Source organism: Bos grunniens, chromosome 15 (genome assembly GCF_055505025.1).
Source record: "Bos grunniens cultivar Pamir isolate PY7600 chromosome 15, Bosgru_T2T1.0, whole genome shotgun sequence".
NCBI classification, from domain to species: domain Eukaryota; kingdom Metazoa; phylum Chordata; class Mammalia; order Artiodactyla; family Bovidae; genus Bos; species Bos grunniens.
The window spans coordinates 68,563,280-68,587,103 of NC_141179.1; the positions used below are offsets into that span (position 1 = coordinate 68,563,280).

General features: G+C 39.1%; 1 protein-coding gene across 9 annotated transcripts in view; it reads left to right on the top strand.

The window, feature by feature from the left end:
* LOC147358441 (suppressor of SWI4 1 homolog) overlaps positions 1–23,824 on the top strand; it is a 343,713-nt gene that overhangs the window by 132,896 nt on the left and 186,993 nt on the right. For 2 of the 9 annotated variants that reach the window (XR_015141652.1, XM_086338666.1), the window contains exon 3: positions 12,062–12,161. The exons of the other annotated variants lie outside the window; for them this stretch is intronic. The gene's annotated coding sequence lies outside the window, so the exon portion shown is untranslated. The remainder of the gene's footprint in view (positions 1–12,061; positions 12,162–23,824) is intronic. 9 annotated transcript variants of the gene reach the window in all.

The following is a 23,824-nucleotide window of genomic DNA, read 5'->3' on the forward strand; positions in this document are numbered from 1 at the left end:
ATTTAAGGTTTGTGGTCAACAAATTAAGTTGTAGCAGATCAGAGTTCAGCTGGAGCAGGTGGTTTCAGTTTATATTACGTCATTCAGATATCTAAAAACAGAATACTTAAGGCCAAATTTTCAAAAGTACCATATATTGAATAGATGCTGCTGCTGCTGCTGCTAAGTCGCTTCAGTCGTGTCCGACTCTGTGCGAACACATAGACGGCAGCCCACCAGGCTCCCCCGTTCCCAGGATTCTCCAGGCAAGAACACTGGAGTGGGTTGCCATTTCCTTCTCCAATGCATGAAAGTGAAAAGTGAAAGTGAAGTCGCTCAGTCGTGTCCGACTCTTAGAGACCCCCATGGACTGCAGCCTACCAGGCTCCTCTGTCCATGGGATTTTCCAGGCAGGAGTACTGGAGTGGGGTGCCATCTGGAGTCATCTAAATGTGGTAAATAAATGCAAAACCTTGCCCAAGAATAGTGCTCATTAAAGTGACAGAGCCAGGTAAGTGTATACAAGTCGAATGGTGATTCCCAATGCTTCAATTTTGATTTGACATCTTGTTGTCCAATCATACTTTCCATAGCTTTTCTAACACTGAATGAATGAAAAGTAATAGGCCAAGGATTGGCAAACTTTGACCAAAAGGCCAATTCTAACCATTTATCTGTTTTTGTACAGTCTGTGAGCTATGTCTGTCTGTCTCTCCTTTTTTTTTTTTTAACATTTTTAAATGGTTAAAAAAATAAAAAATATTTTATGATGAGGGAAAATTATATAAATTCAAATTGTGGTTTCTATGTAAAGTTTTATTGGAACACAGCCATGTTTGTTTATATATTGCATTGGAGAAGGAAATGGCAACCTACTCCAGTGATCTTGCCTGGAGAATCCCAGGGACGGGGGAGCCTCGTAGGCTGCTGTCTCTGGGGTCGCACAGAGTCGGACACAACTGACGCGACTTAGCAGCAGCAGCAGCATAGCAAATATTTGTGGTATAATGGCAGAGCTGAGTAGTTGTAACAGAGTTTATGACTAGCAACATCTAAAATATCTGCTATCTATCCCTGTAGAGAATACATTTGCTTACCGGTATTTTAGGCTATACACAATTACGGGGGAAAAAAAAAAGTTATGATAATTTCATACAAATTACTGCAACCCAGTTGCAGATTGCATAAAATAACATATTAAGTAACTACTTTGACCTCTGATTTCATTAGAACTGTCATTAATCACACTTATTCTGTCTCTTACTTTAGTATTTGAACACCAATCCCAGCACTGCATTATTTGATAGACTTAAATGTAGGACTATTTTTCCTTCTATGTCTATTACCTCTAGCTTCTAGCAGTGTCATTGGGCTTCCCTGGTGGCTCAGCAGTAAAGAATCTGCCTGCAGTATAGGAGACCCAGTTTCGATATCTAGATTGGTAAGATTCCCCTGGAGGAGGCCATGCAACCCACTCCAGTATTGCCTGGAGAATCCCATGGACAGAGGAGCCTGGTGGGCCACAGTCCTTACGGTTGCACTGAGTCAGACGTGACTGAAGCAACCAAGCAGCAGCAGCAGCTAGCAGTGTCCTATGATCCAGAATAAGCCTCGAATTCAAAATATGCTTTTATGGAGATCCTAGAAGCAATAGTAAAAACAGTTTCATAGAAAGTTGCATAGCGATCATTTTGTTACAAGGTACTGCAGTGGTGAAGAATTTACCTGCCAATGCAGGAGACAGCACGTTCGATCCCTGGGTAGGAAAGATCCCCTGGAGGAGGAAATGGCAACCCACTCCAGTATTCTTGCCTGGGAAATCCCTTGGACAGAGGAACCTGGGGGGCCAAAGTCCAAAAGGTCACAAAGAGTCAGACACAACTGAGCAAATGAGAACGCACACATACTAATAATGTGTGGTCATTCTCGCTTTCCACACTCATTATCATGATTCATGGCATCTTACCCTGAAAGGATTTATTGCAACCCTGGAAGAACTATATCTGTTATCTCTTTTGCCTTGTGTGTGTGTTTTCAGTGTTATATTTGTTTTCTTGCTTTTATTTTTTCACTGTTCTGCAGCATGTGGGACCTTAGTTTCCTGACCGGGGATTGAACCCATACTCCCCTACGTTGGAAGTATGAAATTTTGACCAGTGGCCCACCAGGGAAGTCCCTGCCTTGTGCTGTTTTTCAGTAGTGCAGGTCCCTTTTAAGTACTACATTATTTAATTCTTTAGTGTATTCAATTATCTACAATAGTTTACGGTTGTCTCCTTCCCCATTCACTAGATTGTGAACCTGTGTGAGAATCTCTATCAGGTTTTGTGTTGTTACTGTTGTTTTGTCTTGATTTCTTTGTCATTGTTGTTTTGTTTTGCTTTGTTTTTTGCTCACCAAGATATCCCCATCACTTAGAATAATGCCTGACACATGTCAGGCACCAACTATATATCATTCAATGAATCTCTTTTCTGAAATGTTTTAATACTTTCTAGTAAAAGACAGCGAAATCTTCCTCGATCTCAGAACATATTTATTATGCTTTATGGCAAGTATTTGTATGTTGACTCTCTCAGTACATCATACAGTTTTTGAAAACAAGATTTGTTTTTATTCATCTTTGTTTCCAAATATTTGCTGAAAGAAAGGACACGTGCATAAATGAAATCTTGCAACACTGAATTAATTGGCTTCTAAATCAAAGGTCAGAATTAATTTGCTGTATCTTATGGCTGCTTGAGTAGTAAAATAATAGCCAAACTTCTTCAGAAAAATATCTTTCAAATGAGTCTCTGTATTTACCTTTATGGAACTCTAGTTTGGCTTATGGTATTCTGAGTTGGGAAGTTAATTTTATTTGATAGATACTTTGGAACACCTACTCTGTACAAGGCCACAAGTAGAGCTGGGATCCAGGATGGCTCACACACACTGCCCAGGTTGAAGCCCACATAGGAGGTGAACAGAGGAGCATCATTTTCTAAAGAGTTACTTGTTTCCAGGAGCGGAATTACATCCTGGGAAATGGGACTATTTTTTAAAATGTCCCTGAGAATTTTAGTTTAATAAATTAGTACTGGCATTTTTCTCCTCTAAAATGTCAGCTGTATTACTTGCCACTGAGTTATGTTGGAGCATAAAAGCCCTCTCACCCTCTCCTTGTCAGCTGCCTTTTCAGAGTGAAAAGTAGTAAGAAAATCTGGATATTTATTATAATTGGAACTCCTTATGCTGCTCTGTACTCTTCTTGAGAAAAGGAGAGAAATAATCCAAGAAGTTACAATTTTTCAGGTAATAGAAAGCATTGATTGCATTTCATAAAGTCTCTATTGGGGCTATTTTTTTGCATAGCCCACATTACAGTCACCCAGCTGTCCTTGATTTTGAGTACTCTCACAGTTAACAGTGCACAGCTTAATCATAAGGTAGAATGGACAGCCCTTTAATGAACTGCTAATAGATCATGTCACAAACCAAGAGATCATGTCACAGACCAAAGGAAAAATGCCTCAGTGAAATAAAAATGCTTCCCTGAATTCATCTATTAACATCTGCATGCTGCAGTTTCTTTTTAGCTTGGGCTGCTGTAACCAAATGCCACAATCTCAATGGTTTAAACAACAGTCATTAATTTCTCACAGTCCTGGAGGCTGGCAAGTCCAAGTCAAGGCGCTGGCCAGGTCTGTTCTTGGTGAGGACTCTCTTCTTGGCTTGTGGACACTTGCTTTCAACCTGTGTCCTTTGATGGCTTTTCCTGGGTGTATGTTCATCTTAAATGGACTCTAATCTCACCCTGAGGGTCCCACCCTTAAGACTGCATATAAACCTAATTATTTTCTAAATCCCACCTCCAAATAACATTATGTTGGAGATCAGAGCTTCAACATATGACTTTTGAGAGGCATATAATCATTCAGTCCATTAATTATGTAGACTCTGCAGTACACACGCCTAACAGGGTATAGGAATCAGCAACCTATAACCTGCTACCCGTAGTAAATGAAGCTTTATTGGAACACAGCATGCTTATTTGTTAACACATTATCTATGGCTGGTCTTACATTTCAATAGCAGAGATGAATACTTGTGGCAAAGGTGATATGGTCCATGAGGCCTAGTAGATTCACCATGTGCCCTTTGAGGAAGGAACTATGAAGTACCAGGATGAGCAAACTCTATTTTCTGATAACTGGCATCTTCCTGCCTCAGGAAGCGACCCAGATTTCACTGACAGGAATGAAAAACAGCGCTGTGCACTCCCATCCTCCTGACGCCTGTGAAAGAAAGCCAAAGTGAAGTCGCTCAGTCATGTCCAACTCTTTGCAACCCCATGGACTGTAGCCTACCATGCTCCTCCATCCATGGGATTTTCCAGGCAAGAGTCCTGGAGTGGGTTGTCATTTCCTTCCCCAGGGGATCTTCCTGACCCAGGGATCAAACCCAGGTCTCCCGCATTGCAGGCAGATGCTTTAACCTCTGAGCCACCAGGGAAGAGTGTACCAAATTCCTGCTCTAGATTACACAATGATCTGAGGCAGTCCTATAATTCTGCTCCTCTAGATTTGCGATTCTGAAAATTAACATCATAGAGTTCACCTGGAGAGCTTGTCAAAAATAGGTTCCCCAGATATTGTGATTCAGCCAGTTGGGGGTGGGGGTCAAGGATGTGCATTTCTAACAAGGGTCAAGGGCACGCTGATACTGCTGGTCCAGTGTCCACACTTCGGTAGCACTGCTCTAGAAAATCATTATCAGGAAAACTAATACTCTTCATTGTTGACTCATTTGGAAAAATTATTATTTCTCAAAATATTCAAGTATGTGGGAGGATTGAAATATTTAAGATGAATGTTGTAATGATATAATAAGTTTCAAATGATAAACTGTCATTGGAGCATACAGTGCTTTGCATATATTGTTTGACTTAATTTAGTTTTCAAAATTTTGATTTATTTCTCACAATATGTCAATCATGTAAAGATTATGAGTTACGTTTTATGTGAATAAACAGCCTTGTAGCATTGAAGAAGTTTGCTTAAAGCCACATACTAGAAAGTGGAGAAAACTGGATTTAAAGCTAGGTCTTTTCACACCAAATTCCGTACTTTTAATCCCTCTTTATACTGAAAATCTAAACCATGATTCTTGGCACCTGACAAAGTTGGCTTAAAAAATATATTTCTGGAAATTTCAATCTTGAAACTAGTGGAACAGGTGAAAAAATGTGTAGTTTATCCAAATAACTTTTCACTTCTTTTCATTTTCCCTATACCAGTTGCCTAACTTGTTACTTTTTATGAAGTGTACTCTCTCTCTCTCTCTCTATATATATATATATATATATATATATTTCTCCCCCTGACAGGGGGAGAGGGAGAGGAATTTGTGGCAATACAAAGACCAGCAAAAGTAAGCTAGTTTGAATAATATAGTCAGATTCTTTTGCTGTACTGTGAGTGTCAAACTGAGACCCTGTCTCTCCAAGTTTACTAAGTAACTCTCCTTCGGTTCCCTTCAGTTGAGTGTACTTAGATGAACATACATGGATGCGGGGCTCCCCAGGTGGTGCAGTGGTAAAGAACCTGCCTTCCAATGCAAGAGACTTGGGTCGATCCCCGGGTTGAGAAGATCCCCTGGAGAAGGAAATGACAACCCGTTCCAGAATTCTTGCCTGGGAAATCTCAGGGACAGAAGAGCCCGGTAGGCTACAGTTCATGGGGTCACAAGAGTGGAACATGACTGAGCAACTAAGCACATGAACACAGGCACACACCTTGAGGAGTTACATTTGCAGGAATGGTTTTAAGCACTTAGCAAGTTTTATTTCATCTGGTGTTGACAATGACACTGTACCACAGGTGTTAACACTCTTCTCATTTGTAGATGAGGGAATTGAGGCACAGAGATGACATGTGTGTTGTCCAAGGCCATGCTGCAAAGAGATGGCAGTACTAGGATTTGAGTCTAAAAGCCTGTTCTTGAACCCAGCACTTACAATGTTGGCAGATGTCAAAATGTTAAGAGAGATAGTTAAAAATAGTAAATGTCAGATTTATTGGAATCTTTCATATTCTTGGAGAAGGTAATGGCACCCCACTCCAGTACTCTTGCCTGGAAAATCCCATGGACAGAGGAGCCTGGAGGCCTGCAGTCCATGGGGTCGCTGAGGGTCGGACACGACTGAGCGACTTCATTTTCACTTTTCACTTTCATGCATTGGAGAAGGAAATGGCAACCCACTCCAGTGTTCTTGCCTGGAGAACCCCAGAGACAGGGGAACCTGGTGGGCTGCCGTCTGTGGGGTCGCACAGAGTTGGAAACGACTGAAGTGACTTAGCAACTTTCATATTCTTAATCTAGTCCAAGATTATTGAATTATCTCCTCTATGATAGAAGGGGTTTTAGGTAAACCATCCATGCTGTCTCCCCTTTTGCATTATAACTCTGCCTACCAAACTCTCAGGACTCCTAAGCAGAACTTTTCCAACGACTTATCCAACTATTTTGTGTAAACTTTTCTTATAGCTTTTGTGATGTGTGACTTTTCTGGTGATTTGCCTAATTGGTAGAATGGTAATTCTCTGCTAAGTAAAATACCCTGTGGTTTGTCCTAACAGCAAACTGAGTATCTAATGGATCCAGTGTAGGCGAAGCTCATAAAATGTTCAGTAAATATTTTATGGGTTAAGAACTGTATGTCTTGATATTTACATGATAGCAGGTAATGGTTTTAAAAGCCTCTTTCAATGTGCAAATGAGTGATGAAGTCTTAAATTGCCTGAGTGCTTGCATTTTGTACATTGTCATTTGGTTAGCAAATAGAAACTGTAGATAAAGAAGTTTTATATATTTAAAATGTCAGAAATAAACTGAGCTGAATAGATTTTCCTTTTAAAACCTCTAGACTTTACTAATTACTATTATTAAGAATTTATATGGTGCTTTGTGTTTACAAATACTTTACAGACAGCAGTTAAGTATTTACCTGGGATAATTTTTGCTATTATTTTCACCATTTTCTATGTTGGTAAAGCTAAAAAGCAAAAATTAAACCTTCTTTGGTGTGTGTATGTATGTGCATGTGTGTGTGTATGTTTTAAGGACATGGCAAATTCCTGATGAGACTAATACTATAAACGAGACATTCTGACTCCTCAAATCACTGTGGCTTTCATGGTAATTCAGTTGAAATTATAGTAATTTGATCAGTAAACAATTTCAGTAGAATGTATTGCTGGAATACTAAGTGTTAATTTTTGCCTGTATTCAATCTATGAGGACATTCCCATTTCATCCAGTTCTTCAGCCCTTATTGTAATATGTTAGATAACTAAATGTCATCTATTGGTGGCCCATCTTATTGGCAATGTAATAGTGTGACTGCCATACGTTTGTAGGGTTTTTTGGTAGACAGATACTTATTAATCCCATATTTGGTTTCTGGCATTGTTCAAGGGACAGAGGACAAAATTTAAAGGCCAGAGGAGCCATTTCATTCTAGGGATACAGATTCATAAGCAACTGCATTTAAACATGGGTTTCCCAGATGGTTCAATAGTAAAGAACCTACCTGCCATTCAGGAAACACAAGTTTGATCCCTAGGTCGGGAGGATCCATGGTTCGGGACTATCCCTTGGAGAAGGAAATGGCAACCACTCCAGTATTCTTGCCTGGAAAATCCCATGGACAGAGGAACCTGGAGGGGTACAGTCCATGGGGTTGCACAGAGTCAGACACGACTTAGCGACTAAATAACAACTGCTAATAATGGTGAACTGAGTAATAGTGATGAGTGCATCTGGTAGATCAGAAGTTGCTGGAGGGACTTAAGCAACTGAATGAGTCTTTCTAAACCTTACAAACAGAGTTTGTATATGATAACTGTATGTGTAATGCTTACTATTTAATACCAAGCATTGTTTAAAGCACTTTACTGATGTTTATTCATTTAGTCTGATAACATTTTCTGAAGTAGGTCCTTTCAAGTATATCCATTTGTATTTAGGGTTTAAAAGCACAGAAAGACATAAGAAAAGTACCCAAATCAAAAAGTTAATAAGTATCAGAGGCAGGATTTAAGCTCAGTTTCAGCTGCTTGCTGCTCGCAAGCCAGTACAGTAAGTCCCCTACATGCAAATGAGTTCCATTTTAAGAGCTCATTTGTTAAGTCCAGTTTGTTCTTTAAATTCAACACAGTTAGCTTAGGTACCCAACTAACACATTGAGTATATAGTTCAGTTCAGTTCAGTTCAGTTCAGTAGCTCAGTCATGTTCGACTCTTTGCGACCCCATGAATCACAGCATGCCAGGCCTCTCTGTCCATCACCAACTCCCGGAGTTCAACCAGATTCATGTCCATCGAGTCAGTGATGCCATCCAGCCATCTCATCCTCTGTTGTCCCCTTCTCCTCCTGCCCCCAATCCCTCCCAGCATCAGAGTCTTTTCCAATGAGTCAACTCTTTGCATGAGGTGGCCAAAGTACTGGAGTTTCAGCTTTAGCATCATTCCTTCCAAAGAAATCCCAGGGCTGATCTCCTTCAGAATGGACTGGTTGGATCTCCTTGCAGTCCAAGGGACTCTCAAGAGTCTTCTCCAACACCACAGTTCAAAAGCATCAATTCTTCGGCGTTCAGCCTTCTTCACAGTCCAACTCTCACATCCATACATGACCACAGGAAAAACCATAACCTTGACTAGACTAACCTTTGTTGGCAAAGTAATGTCTCTGCTTTTGAATATGCTATCTAGGTTGGTCATAATTTTCCTTCCAAGGAGTAAGCGTCTTTTAATTTCATGGCTGCAGTCACCATCTGCAGTGATTTTGAGCCCCGAAAAATAAAGTCTGACACTGTTTCCACTGTTTCCCCATCTATTTCCCATGAAGTGATGGGACCAGATGCCATGATCTTCATTTTCTGAATGTTGAGCTTTAAGCCAACTTTTTCACTCTCCACTTTCACTTTCATCAAGAGGCTTTTGAGTTCCTCTTCACTTTCTGCCATAAGGGTGGTGTCATCTGCATATCTGAGGTGATTGATATTTCTCCTGGTAATCTTGATTCCAGCTAGTGTTTCTTGCAGTCCAGCATTTCTCATGATGTACTCTGCATATAAGTTAAATAAGCAGGGTGACAATATACAGCCTTGACGTACTCCTTTTCTTATTTGGAACCAGTCTGTTGTTCCATGTCCAGTTCTAACTGTTGCTTCCTGACCTGCATACAAGTTTCTCAAGAGGCAGATCAGGTGGTCTGGTATTCCCATCTCTTTCAGAATTTTCCATAGTTTATTGTGATCCACACAGTCAAAGGCTTTGGCATAGTCAATAAAGCAGAAATAGATGTTTTTCTGGAACTCTCTTGCTTTTTCTATGATCCAGCGGATGTTGGCAATTTGATCTCTTGTTCCTCTGCCTTTTCTAAAACCAGCTTGAACATCAGGAAGTTCATGGTTCACATATTGCTGAAGCCTGGCTTGGAGAATTTTGAGCATTACTTTACTAGCGTGTGAGATGAGTGCAATTGTGTGGCAGTTTGAGCATTCTTTGTAGTAGGCTTATAATAGTTTTCACACAAATAATATATATATATATATGTGTGTGTATGACAAAAAGTATAGCATTTTAAATCTTACAGTACCTTGAAAAGTACAGTAGTACAGTGCAACAGCTGGTACACAGGGGCTGGCATCTAATGAAGAGGCAAGAAGAGTTCCTGACTAGAGGAGGGACATGAGCTCCGAGATGGTAGAGCTGAAGAATTATTAGCAACAGGAGATGAAGAGCAAGCTGCAATTACACTCACACCTGATGTTGCTGGAATGCACATTCACGTCTTTGAAAGTTCAGAATTTGAAGGCTGATATGTGGGCACTTGGGCTTCCCTGGTGGCTCAGATGGTAAAGAATCTGCCTGCAATGCAGGAGACCTGGTTTCAATCCATGAGTTGCGAAGATGCCCTGGAGAAGGGCACGGCAACCCACTCCAGGATTCTTGCATGAGAATCCTCATGACAGAGGAGCCTGTCAGGCTACAGTCCATGGGGTCTCAAAGAGTCAGATACGACTGAGCAACTAAGCACAGCATGTAGGGACCTGCTGTATTTGAGAGACAAGTGCTGGTAGGAAGAGGTTTGCTTTATTCAAGAGGCTGGCAACCTGGGGCGAAGGTGGACTCATATCCCAAAACCACCTATGCAGGGTCTGCCGGGCTATGAAAGGTTTTAAAGGGAAAAAGGTGAAGTGATCTCAGTGAATCATTGAGGTAGAAGGTCAGACTCTTGGCCATTTCCCATTATGTGCAGACTTGTTGGCTCCTTATGCTCTTCTTTAGATGCTCTGTTGTTCACATTGTCAGCTTGGGAGATTATTGAAGGGAAAGATGAGGAAAAAATCTAGTCATCTAATTACTTATTCTTCATTTAATCTAAGGAAGGTATCAACAGGTTAGGCAAGGCTTTGTGTGACCAAATGATTTGAAAGGTGTACTTATTTGTGCTGGAGGTTAGTTAAAACACAACTTTGCTCAAGTGACAAAACAAAGGGCCTCCTGCAGAGAGCTGTTTCCTGCAAAGAGCTGCTCACGAGGCTGTTTGGTTTAATTGTCCTTACTCCTAACTACTACTCAATGCTATTTACATGTTTGGAGATGAACACAAGAATGCAATTTATTTTCCTATTTCTCAGTTACAGATGTATGATATATATTATTTTGATTTGAAATAAAATTTTGAATTTTAAATGAACTGAGTAGATGAAGACACCCCTGTAATATTGTCAAATAGATGTTAGGAATAAAATAGAAGAAAGCTGATATCTTTAATGTGCACTGGGCCTAGACCTATGACAAAAAAAATGAATGAAGTAATTCACGTACAAACACTTCCACAAAGAAATACAGTCCCTCTCATTTTTCTTGAAGCCTGTGGCCTTCGTGGTCTCTCCTTTTTATTCCCACTTCATGCAGAGAAATGAGTGTAAGAAATATTTCACTGTCCTCTTGATTCTACAAAAAAAAAAAAAAAATCAGCAGCTCAGGTGTGATGCTGAATGGCAGGCTGTGCTCAGCATCACTGTTGGGAAATGATACAGTAGCAGAGGCATCTTGACTCTAGACTTTTGCAGTGGGCAGATAATGGCCCAGATGTAGATTTTCTGAATTTTAAAAGAGAAGACAGAAATGACATACATATGCACACAACATACAGAGACACACACAGCCACTTACAACACAAAAACAGACCTCGAAACTTGATTTTCTTCGTTTAGCGATAACAAGAAAACAAACAGTAAAGCCACTGCTATAATCCATATTGTGTGAACCAACATAAACCTGCCTGCGGGCTGAACTTCAAAGTCTAGATCATGTCAAAGCAAGAGTGATATAAAGGAATTGAATTTGGGGGACCCCGAGGTTGAAATGAGTGGAATGTCTCTGTTTTCTCTTCCTCCAGGAGCACCTGACTAATGACACAGCCCTTGGGGTTTAAAAAGTCAAATATCTTCCTCTTCCTGGCAGTGTCTGTACTGATCAGAATGACCTCGTCTGTGGGGAGAAAACAATCCCAAATTCTCACAACAAAGGTTTATTTCTTGTTAAGTCATTTGTCTGTGGATTTTTGGCTGGAATTATGGAGCAGCACCCATCTCAAATAGTGTAGGTCACTCTCATGGGGACAGAGATCTCAAGAGGACCATTCTTCTCTGTTAAATGTTCTAGCATTTACTTGGTCTGAACTAGATACACATTTTCTAGATACAAAAAAAACAAGACAACAGCAACAAAAAACCAACCCCCACAAAATGAAAGTCGCTAAATTGTGTCTGACTCTTTGTGACCCCATCATGCTCCTCTGTCCATGGGATTCTCCAGGCAAGAATACTAAAGTGGGTTGCCATTTCCTTCTCTAGGGAATATTCTCAACCCAGGGAACAAACCCAGATTTTCTACATTGCAGGCAGCCTCTTAACTGTCTTAGCCACCAGGGAAGCCACCAGGAAGAATATTGGAATGGGAAGCCATTCCCTTCTGCAGGATATCTTCCCGACCCAGGGATCTAACCAGGGTCTCTTCCATTGCAGGCAGATTCTTCACTTTATGAGCCATCCTCAAAAAAATGAAACCAAAAACCCAGGAGAAGGGGAATTCTTGTACAGAGAAGGGGAAAAAATATATATTTGGGTAAGAAATCAATTACTATTCAATATTCCATTAAATAACTAAAAGATAGGCTACTCTTGATCATTTAACAAATCAAACACATTTATGTTATGGCTTTCACTATGATTGGGAGGTTAAACTTATAGAATGTCACATACAGAGTCTACCTTCCTTTAGTAACTGTGGTCTGTATGTAATGATTCTTTTTGTTCAGTCGCTCAATCATGTCTGATTCTTTGCAACCCCATAGACTGCAGCACAATCAGGCTTTCCTGTCCTTTACCATCTCCCATAGCTTGCTCAGACTCATGTCCATGGAGTTGGTGATGCCATCCAACCATCTCACCCTCTGTTGTCCTCTTCATGTACCTTCAGTCTTTCCCAGCATCAGGGTCTTTTCTAATGAGTCTGTTCTTTGCAACAGGTAACCAAACTATTGGAGCTTTAGCTTCAGCATCAGTCCTTACAGTGAATATTCAGGATTGATTTCGTTTAGGATTGACTGGTTTGATCTCCGTGCAGTCCAAGGTATTCTCAAGGGTTTTCTCCAACACCACAGTTCAAAAGCATCAGTTCTTTGGTGCTCAGCCTTCTTTATGGTATGACTCTGACATATGTACACAAGTACTAGAAAAACCATAGCTTTGACTATATGGCCCCTTGTTAGCAAAGGAATGTCTCTGCTTTTTAGTACACTGTCTAGGTTTGTCACTGTTTTTCTCCAAGGAGCAAGCGTCCTTTAATTTTATGGCTGCAGTCACCATCCACAGTGATTTTGGAGCCCAAGAAAATAAAGTCTGTCACTATTTCCACTGTTTCTCCACCTATTTGCCACGGAGTGATGGGACTGGATGCCATGATCTTAATTTTCTGAATTTTGTGTTTTAAGCCAACTATTATCCTAGTAGTATTTTAATCTGTCCTAATGCTTGTAGTGGAGGTGAGGGACACTGTTATACAGGGCTACTTGTTTGCCTCTTCATCCCCCTCAAAAAGCTGGTACTGTCAAGAACATAATACATTCATTACTACAGGGGTATCACTAGCCATTTATTGATATTTCTAAAACAGAAATGAGAAAAGGCCAACAGTAACTAGATAAGAAAATATTCAACATCAGAAATAACATTCAAATAGGACTTTGGAAAAATTTACTATTATCTATAAAGGGCTTCAATTATGTATTTATTGAATCATTATTTGTATACAAAACAGGCAAGTTGTGTTTATTTCATGAAATAGAGTCAAACAAAAATAACACCACATTCAGGCTATACATGTGGTGTGAACCACATAAAATGACAGACACATATTAAAAATAGGAAAGCAGAGTAAAAGAGAGGTGGTTGTGCAATACTGTGCAGATCCAGAGATGGAATAGTACTGGGAAATCAAACCCTTTGCCTGATACAGCATCAGTGAAGTAAGCTCTTGGTGTATGCAATATTATGGAAAATTCCCTCAAACACATCATCTATGTCTGTGTGGCAAAAGCAAACCAAGTTGTAAAGATTTGAAATGTAATTCAGCGTTCAGCTGCCAGGACAGTTTTACTTGTCATTTAAGTCTCATTCCAGATGCCATCTCTAGGACAGCTTTCCTGGAAGCATTCAGTAAAATTTCATAATTTTCCACTCCTTAGAGTAAATTTTTTTTTTTTCTTTCCACTATTGCTCCAGCACTTGTTTATGCCTGTCAACTCTAACTTGGGTTGTGATTATTTGTGCCTCTGTCTCCTGAAAACAATTGCCAGCCCTGGGAGCACAGGGGTATACCTCTTTTGTTTGGGGGATTAACCACGTTAACTACCATACTATGTGCTCTAAATAGCTGTTGGGAATGCAGCTGACTATCTATGCAGTCTCTTCCTCCACCAGGAAAAGCGCATTGGTTTTAGTGCTCTAAAATGGTAAATACAAATTATGTTTTATTTAGTTCTAAGTTCATCAGTTTACACATATGATGGAAATATAGCAATGATTGTAATTGACAGGAATTTCCCTGAGTACCATGCATTGCCTATTCATGAATAAATTCTAAATACAGAGGAGACAACTTCTTCAAAACTATTAGTCTTTTCCAGTGAAATAGACCCTATGGAGTAATAAAGCATAGTTAGCACTTGCAAGTAGAGAAGAGATGGGAAGTCATTTGTTTTTCCCAGGAAGTAAAGTGCTTTAATGCATTTCTGATCCTTTAACAGACTGTTTGGTTAAAGAGTTTCTGTAGCAGAAGAAATATCTGATCTTCAGGTTATAAATTTTGTTTATTTTAAAAATATGTATGTATCCTGTGTGATTAAGAAGCAGTTTAATGATAAGAATTAATTTGTACTATGGAATAATGGATATTCAGTAAGAGTCCATGGGATTCAAGAAAACCTCACCATTTAATTATGTTCAATAAGGAGTCATCATTAAAAAGTCCATTAGTTTGATTTTTGTGTTCTTGGTTTTCATAGTTTACAGAAATTAAGAGTTTTCACTTCAGTGGTATTTTTCAAAAATTAAAAAAATAAAAATAAAAAATTTTGGCCATGCTGTGTGGCATATGGGATCCTAGTTCCCTGACTAGGGATCAAATCCATGCCCCCCTACTTTAGAAGCTTGGAGTCTTAACCACTGGGCTACCAGGGAAGTCCCTTTAGTGGTATTTGAGCATTTATTGTAAGTTTTATTTTAATCAAAGTAGTATTTGCCAATTATTAAAAATTAAATTGTCCTGAAATGTAAGAAACAGGATTCTCTAAGCAAGAATTAAAGAATTTCTTAAATTGAAGAAAGTAGGGAAAACGACAAAACCATTCAGGTATGACCTAAATTATATCCCTTAGGATTATACAGTGGAAGTGAGAAATAGTTTCAAGGGATTAGATCTGATAGACAGACTGCCTGAAGAACTATGGATGGAGGTTCATTGCACAGGAGACAGTAATCAAGATCATCCCCAAGAAAAAGAAATGCAAAAAGGTAAAATGGTTGTCTGAGGAGGCCTTACAAATAGCTGTGAAAAAAAAGATAAGTGAAAGGCAAAGGAGAAAAGGAAAGATACATCCATTTGAATGCAGCGTTCCAAAGAGTAGCAAGGAGAGATAAGAAAGCCTTCCTCAGTGAACAGTGCAAAGAAATATAGGAAAACAATAGAATGGAAAAGACTAGACATATCTTCAAGAAAATTAGAGATACCAAGGGAATATTTCATACATAGATGAGCACAATAAAGGACAGAAATGGTGTGAACCTAACAGAAGATATTAAGAAGAGGTGGCAAGAATACACAGAAGAACTATACAAAAAATATCTTCATGACCCATATAATCATGATGGTGTGATCACTCACCTAGAGCCAGACATCCTGGAATGTGAAGTCAAGTGGGCTTTAGGTAGTAGCATCACTATGAACAAAGCTAGTGGAGGTGATGGAATTCCAGTTGAGCTGTTTCAAATCCTGAAAGATGATGCTGTGAAAGTGATGCACTCAATATGCCAGCAAATTTGGAAAACTCAGCAGTGGCCACAGGACTGGAAAAGGTCAGTTTTCATTCCAATCCCAAAGAAAGGCAATGCCAAAGAATGCTCAAACTACCACACAATTGCACTCAACTCACATGCTATTAAAAGAAAGAAAGTGAAGTCGCTCAGTTGTGTCTGACTCTTTGCAATCCAGTGGACTATAGCCTACCTGGTTCCTCCATCCATGGGATTCTCCAGGCAAGAATATTGGAGTGGATTGCCATTTCCTTCTCCAGGGGATCATCCTGACCCTGGGATCGAACCCAGGTCTCCTGCATTGCAGGCAGACACTTTGCCCTCTAAGCCACAAATAAAGTAATGCTCAAAATTTGCCAAGCCAGGCTTCAACAGTATGGGAACCATGAAATTCCAGATGTTCAAGCTAGATTTAGAAAAGGCAGAGGAACTGGAGATCAAATTGCCAACATCAGCTGGATCATTGAAAAAGCAAGAGAGTTCCAGAAAAACATCTACTTCTGCTTTATTGACTATGTCAAAGCCTTTGACCGTGTGGATCACAATAAACTGTGGAAAATTCTTAAAGAAATTGGATAAATGTACATACAGATCAGGAGGCAACAGTTAGAACTGGACTGGAACAACAGACTGGTTCCAAATCAGGAAAGGAGTATGTCAAAGCTGTATATTGTCACCCTGCTTGTTTAACTTATATGCAGAGTACATCACGAGAAACGCTGGTCTGGAAGAAGCACGAGCTGGAATCAAGACTGCCGGGAGAAATATCAATAACCTCAGATATGCAAATGACACCATCCTTATGGTAGAAAGTGAAGAAGAACTAAAGAGCCTCTTGATGAAAGTGAAAGAGGAGAGTGAAAAAGTTGGCTTAAAACTCAACATTCAGAAAGCTAAGATCATGACATCTGATCCCATCACTTCATGGCAAATATATGAGGAAACAATGGAAACAGTGATAGACTTTATTTTGGCGGGCTCCAAAATCACTCTAGATGGTGATTACAGCCATGACATTAAAAGATGCTTGCTCCTTGGGAAGAAAAATTATGACTAACCTAGACAGCATATTAAAAAGCAGAGACATTACTTTGCCAACAAAAATCCAAAATTATGGTTTTCCCTGTAGTCATGTATAGATATGAGAGTTGGACTATAAAGAAAGCTGAGCGCTGAAGAATTGATGCTCTTAAACTGTGGTATTGGAGAAGACTCTTGAGAGTCCCTTGGACTGCAAGGAGACTAAAGGATATCAGTCCTGAATATTCATTGGAAGGACTGATGCTGAAGCTGAGATTCCAGTAATTTGGCTACCTGATGCGAAAAACTGACTCTTTTGAAAAGACCCTGATGCTGGGAAAGATTCAAGGTAGAAGGAGAAGGGGACAACAGATGATGAGATGTTGGATGGCATCACAGACTCAATGGACATGAGTTTGGGTAAACTCAGGGGGTTGGTGATGGACAGGGAGGCCTGGCGTGCTTCAGTCCATGGGGTGGCAAAGAGTTGGGCACGACTGAGCTGAACTGAACTGCAGCAAGAATACTGGAATGAGTTGCCATTTGCTCCTCTAGGGATCTTCCTGATCTGTGGATCCAAGCTCATCTCCTGTGACCCCTGTATCAAAGGAGGATTTTTTTTTTTTTCTTTTACTACTGAGCCACCTGGAAAGCCCAGCCCTGTTCAGAAGTGTCTTAACACTTCAGTTTTGTCTCATATCTGTCTTTCACCAGAGTATCATTATCCTAATCTTTGGGCTGATTATATCCTTGTACTTCTTTGTAAATTCACTATCAATGTATATGTTAATAAATGATATATTGTTTAGTTTTGAAAAGACAGGCACTAAGCAGAAACTTAGATGTGTTAAGAAGGAGAATGGCAATGGTTTTAATGGTAGCAGGGAAGAGTAAGTTAGATGAGCCGGGCCTCTGTGTGATGGTGGCATTTCCTTGAAAATGTACAAAAGCATTCCCTGCAGAAGGGACAGGAGTCCAGCCAAATACACGAATGATTCGTTACCTTCAGATAGGATTCTGGACCCAAGTAAACAGGATGTTCTCAGCTCAGGCGAAAACTGGTTTAATGGCATCTTTTGTGTATGTTTCTCTTGAGTCCCTCCACATGAGTTTTCTCAGTTTACTTATATTGTTAGGAGCTAGTCTCCTGGAGCATCTTAAGAAAGTGCATGGGAGGCAAATTATGAGACCTGCCTTGTCTACTTACTTTGCTGATAATCTCACTAGGTGGGAATTCGTTTTTCTTCAGGTGGTGAGGGTGTTGCTTCCAGCTTGATTGTTTGCAAGTCCGAAGTCATTCTGCTCTTGATTCTTTGTATGTGACTTACTCTCCTCTACCCTTAGTACTTTAGTGATGTATCATTTCCTGCTGTCTGGCATGGGTGTTGGCTTAATCACATCCATTGTTCTATGTGCTCTGTAGGCCTTTTCTATTTGGTTACATTGGTGTTTGTTTTTTTTTTTTTTTTTTTGGGTCCCCTATGTGACTGCTGACTGATCTGAGAGCCAGACCCTGGCAATCAGAACTTCCTCACCGCATCTCCTATTCTTGGAGTGTATGTTTTGCTCATCATTTTCACTCCAGGAGCTGTTTCAGGAACACAGACTTAAGAGGGTAAAGAGTTGTTGAGATCATCTGATACTGAACCATTCCCTGATGTGAAGCAAGATAAAAGGCTGAGACGCCAAGTTTTGCAGCAAATATAGGGTTATTTTCAAGGCAACTAAGCAGGGAAATGGGAGAACAATTCTTAAGTCTCCCTGAATGCAAGGGGCTTGGGGTACTTCTGAGATGTTACATTGGTTTTTATGTCCTGGGACTTTAAAAAAGACTTTAGCGATTTTTAAAAAAATTTTTCTTTATTCTGTCTTTCTAGAATTCTATCATTTTCAATTTGGATATCTGGGAATAATACTCCAGTTTACTTAAATTTTTATGCTCATTTAATTTTTTTTTCTTTCTCTCTTTAATTTTATTCTTCATATGAAATCCCCTTATTTTATGGAGGTTTAAATTCCTATTATAATTTAATCTACTCTTGTTTCATATATACATTGCCTTTTTTATTTTTCTGAGTGTACTACATATGTGTTATTAAGTACGTGTGTGTTTAAAGTATATTTGTATATTTAGTTTATTAAAATATATATTTTAAACTTCTTTTATATAGTGTATGTTTTTTATGAGTTGATTTTTAAAATATTTTACCTTTATCTTTTATCACAAATCTGATAACCCTTGGCTATCTGTGCATCATTAATAATTGGGAAGTAAAAGAACTGTTTACTTGATTTTAGACTTTTCCTATGTGAAACAGAATCAGCCATTTCTAGAAGGATACCTCATTTCTTTTAGTAGGAAATTTGGGAAGCTATATTAGAAGTAAAATCTGGTTACTAGAGAAGTATTCTTTGTTCATGGAATGTCATTGTTTCTAGGTCACTGCAGTGGAGAAGTTTAGAAAATATTGTTGAGTTCAGATATTTTGTTATGCCAGAAAGGACGAATGCTTTCAATAAATAAGCGATCAACTTAAAAAGGCAGGGCTCAGCTTGAAGAAACTCACAATGGCCAAATGCTGACTCTCAGAGTGCCATGAAGAAAAACGATTGTAGATTAGAGAGGCATATTAAATAAATGAAAACTCAAGAGTCTATAATAATAACAACAAAAAGAGTAATCCAGAAGAATTATAGTGCCCATTATTTATGGTGGCTCATAAACCAAACACTCATTTTCAGAATTGGTTATTAATAGAAAAGAGTTACGATATACTATCCTAACTTCATGAAAGAATGAGATTTCTCAGTAGCCAATTAATCCTGGTTGATAACTAGTGAAGAATGCCAATGTAAATGAACTGAAGACATGATACAATGGGGAGCTCATCATCTTCAAATATTGATTCAGGTATGAAATAACAATTGGTTCTTAAAACACAAGGTAGAATATTAATAGAGAATTCTGCAGTCCTTAAATTGTCAAATTTTATAATGGCAATTAATATTTCATATAGAAATGAATATGCTAACAAAAGAAAAATGTGCTAATATTACTGAACACCAATTATACAGCAGATATTGCTAGTTGCTTTAATTATGTTTTCTCATTTAATCTTCTTAACAATACCATGATGTAGTAGCAATATGGTTTAAAAGGGGAAAAATAAAGATCATGATAGTTCAATAACCTGGCAAGAACCACTTATTAGGAAGTGACAGAGTTAAAATTAAAACACTAGTCATGCCTATTACTTTCTCTGTTCTATAAGCCTCAAAAGTAGGTTATATAACACTTTCATTTTTTGCTTGAATTTATCAATATAGGTATAGGTCTAAACTAGCACCATGTAATGCTGGTATTGGGCTTCCCAGGTGGCACTGGTAGTAAAGAGGAGACATAAGAGACAGGGGTTCAATCCCTGGGTTGGGAAGATCCCTGGAAAAGGGTATGACAATCCACTCCAGTATTCTTGCCTGGAGAAGCCTATGGACAAAGAAGCCTGGGGGTCTACAGTCCATAGAGTTGCAAAGAATCAGACATGACTGAAGCGACTTAGCATGCATGCACGCTATATGGTATTACAGAACAGTATCATAGATTTTCTATGATATCTGGAAAAGATTTTAATTTTTAAAAGATGATGTTTTAAGACAGTTTGGACTCAGCCTCGCTTGTGACCTGGGGCACAAAGCCAGGTAGTTTATTTTGTTGAAGATAACATGTACGTTTGTTAACACGTTTTCCTCTTTATACAAATATTTAAAACAAACCGCAACCTGCACATCAAACTTTACAATTTAAAAGTGTTGCTGACTAATTTTCATTGAGAAAGTGATAGAAAATCGAATGACGTGTTTGCTTTATGCCTTTGCGCATTGGTATCTGAGGTGTAAGTTGTAGTATTTCCTTATCCAGCACTGCATGTATTAAATTATTTGCTTGATAGAAAAACTTATCTATGTGTATTTTTGTTACCATTCAAATTTACTTCCCTCAGCTTAAACTTATAAGATGTTATTTCTAACAGTTTCTTCAGATAAACTGAGCTATTTTGTAATGGTATGTCCAATAAGAAGTTAATATCTAAACTATGTAAAGAATTTATACAATTCAATAGCAAAAAATCAAACAAATCCAGAGGACCTGGATACCATTTTTCCAAAGGAGACATACAGATGGCCAACAGGCACAAAAACGATGTTCAATATCCCTAATCATCAGAGAAAGGCAAATAGAAGCCATAATGTGGTATTGCCTCACAACTGGCAGAATGGCTATTGTCAAAAAAGCAAGACATGACAAGTGCTGGAGAGAATGTAGAGAAGAAGGAACCCATGCACACTGTTGGTGGGAATGTAAATTGGTGTGAGCACTCTGGGAAACAGTAGGGAGGCTCCTCAAATCACTGAAACTAGAACCACCATATTATAATCCAGCAAATCCACTCCTGGATATTCAGTCAAAGAAAATGAAAACACTAACTCAAAAAAATTACATGCACCGGATGTTCATAGATACATTGTTTATAACAGGCAATATGTGGAAGCAACCTAAGTGTCCATCAACAGATGAATGGATGAAGAAAATGTGGCATATACATAAATAATGGAATACCACCCAGCCATTAAAAAGAATGAATGTTTGCCATTTGAAACAACATGGATGTACCCAGAGGGTATTGTATTTAGTAAAATAAGTCAGATTGTGAAAGACAAATATTGTGTGTTTCACTTATGTGTGAAATCTAGAAACTAAAACCAAGAACAAATACAGCAAAACAGAAATAAACTTAGAGAAATAGAGAAAGTACTAGAAGCTACCAGAGGGTAGTGAAGTACCGGAGGAGCAAAATAGGGGAAGGGTATTAAGAGGCACAAAGCACTATGGATAAAATAAATAAGTCACAAGAATGTGATGTGCAGCATACTGAATATAGTCAATATTTTATGATAATTTGTGTGGCATGTAATCTATAAAAACATCAAATTCTTATGTTGTTCACCTGAGACTAATATAGTAGTGTAAGTCAGCTATGAAAGTGAAAGTCATGTCTGGCTCTTTGAGACCCCATGAACTATACAGTCCATGGAATTCTTCTCCAGGTCAGAATACTGGAGTGGGTAGCCTTTCCCTTCTCCGGGGAATCTTCCCAACCCAGGGATCAAACCCAGGTCTCCCGCATTGCAGGCAGATTCTTTACCAGCTGAGCTGCATGGGAAGTCACAAGGGAAGTCAGCTTTACTTCCATTAAAAAAAAAAAAATTCTTAGACTAGAATATTGGTGTCTACCTTTCCGCAGTTTGGGGTCCTCAAGTTTATAAGCCCTGTAGTTCTCTTATTTGACATTGCCAAAGAGTTGACATACTGAGTGAGAAAGATCAAACATATATACTACTAATAATGTTATTACACAGCAATTGTTCTTTCCTCAGGCAAAATGGGAATACCTTTCCATAAATACAGTTCTCTCCACCTTAACTACATTGTCAGCCTGCTTCCAACTGGTCATCCTCTATCACCTCTTACTTCCTGTTCTACACAGTAGAGGGAATATGACAGTGGGGACCAGCTCTATATTGGACGGAGAATATTGTCTGTATAATGATTCATCTATTTTGTCACAAGCTAGTTTTTGTCTCTGTTACTGGTATCTATACCACATTCCTTAGAAGTTTACTATCAAAATGCTTATCATTCTGATAGAAAATTGATGAAACCAAAAGTTATAGTATTAGTAGCAGAATTTGATAAAAATACTTTTGCTTTTCTTTATGCTTTAAGAAAATAAATGGTTATGAAAGTTAAAAGGCAGCATGGGCTTGCCATTTTGCTGTGCCAGATGCTTATCTAACCTCGTGGGTTCATTGAAGACCCAGATAACCACTGTGGTGTGTGCACACGGAGCCTGTGATCTGCAGATCACCCTTTTGTGTGTCTGCCCCTTGTCCATGGCGTGGCATGTAGTCTCCTAGAATCTGGCGCACAGCTTCCTCTCCAGCAGTGCATGTGTGCTAGGTCACTTCAGTCATGTCTGACTCTTTGTAACCCCATGGACTCTAGCCTGCCAGGCTCCTCCATCCATGGGTTTCTCCAGGCAAGAACACTGGAGTGGGTTGACATTTCCTCCCCCAGGGGATCTTCCTGACCCAGGGATCCAACCTGCGTCTCCTGTGTCTCCTGCATTGCAGGCTGATTCTTTACCACTGAGCCACCAGGGAAGCCCTCTCACCCCCCACTCCCTACTCTAGCAGATCTTATATTAAATCTGGGTTCAAGTACTAAATAAGTACTAAATCAAGTACTGGGTTCAAGTAGCTGGATGAACCCTGACAGTTTCTTTCACTTCTCTGAGCCTTACTGCTCACAGTTAATAAAAGAGAATATCTGGCAGCACTGAAATAATCAAGTGAAGTAACATGTACAAAATACTCTGTGAAAACATTAGTACCCCTCCTGTGATTAAAGATGACTAGAATTATAGATTAAAAAATAACTCTATTATTATTCTTCCTGGGAGTCTTTGGTCTACAATGGGATACCAGTCCGAATGATTCACATTTTACCTTTTTTCAGGATAAAAGTCTCCTCTCTTTTATCAAAATGTGAGTCTGTTTCTTTTTTTTTTTTTAAATACTGCTTGACTCCTTTCCTCCATCCCCCAAATCTTAGAAGGTGTGAAAGAATCTCAAGTTTAAAAGCAGAAGGAAGGAAAACATGTGAACATTTCTTTCATGCAATCACGTGTATTGTATTTTCTTCCAAAACTAAAGCAATTCCTAATAGCCCAATGTCTGGATTAATATAAAGAACAGTGACTTTGTAAGCACCTGCTAGGCAGCTCTATAATGAATAGCAGTCCTCACAATCAGATTCACAGACAAATAAAATTGGACGACAGAATTTTGCCTCTTCAAAGTTACTTAACCCACGGGAAGTCTTGTATATGACAGTCTACAGCTGTTGATGCCTCCCTCTGAGGGAGCCTTCCCTGGTCTAGGCCAGATCTACCTGCCAGGGAATCTCTCTCACCACTGGTTGCTTCTCTCCTGCTGCAATAATTGTCTTCCAAGCTGGGCTCCACATACAGATATCCTAGCTGGAAGAGGAAACTATGAGAGAGAAGAAAATACTAGACTGTTGGTTCTGATTTTTCCATGAATTTCTTAAACTGT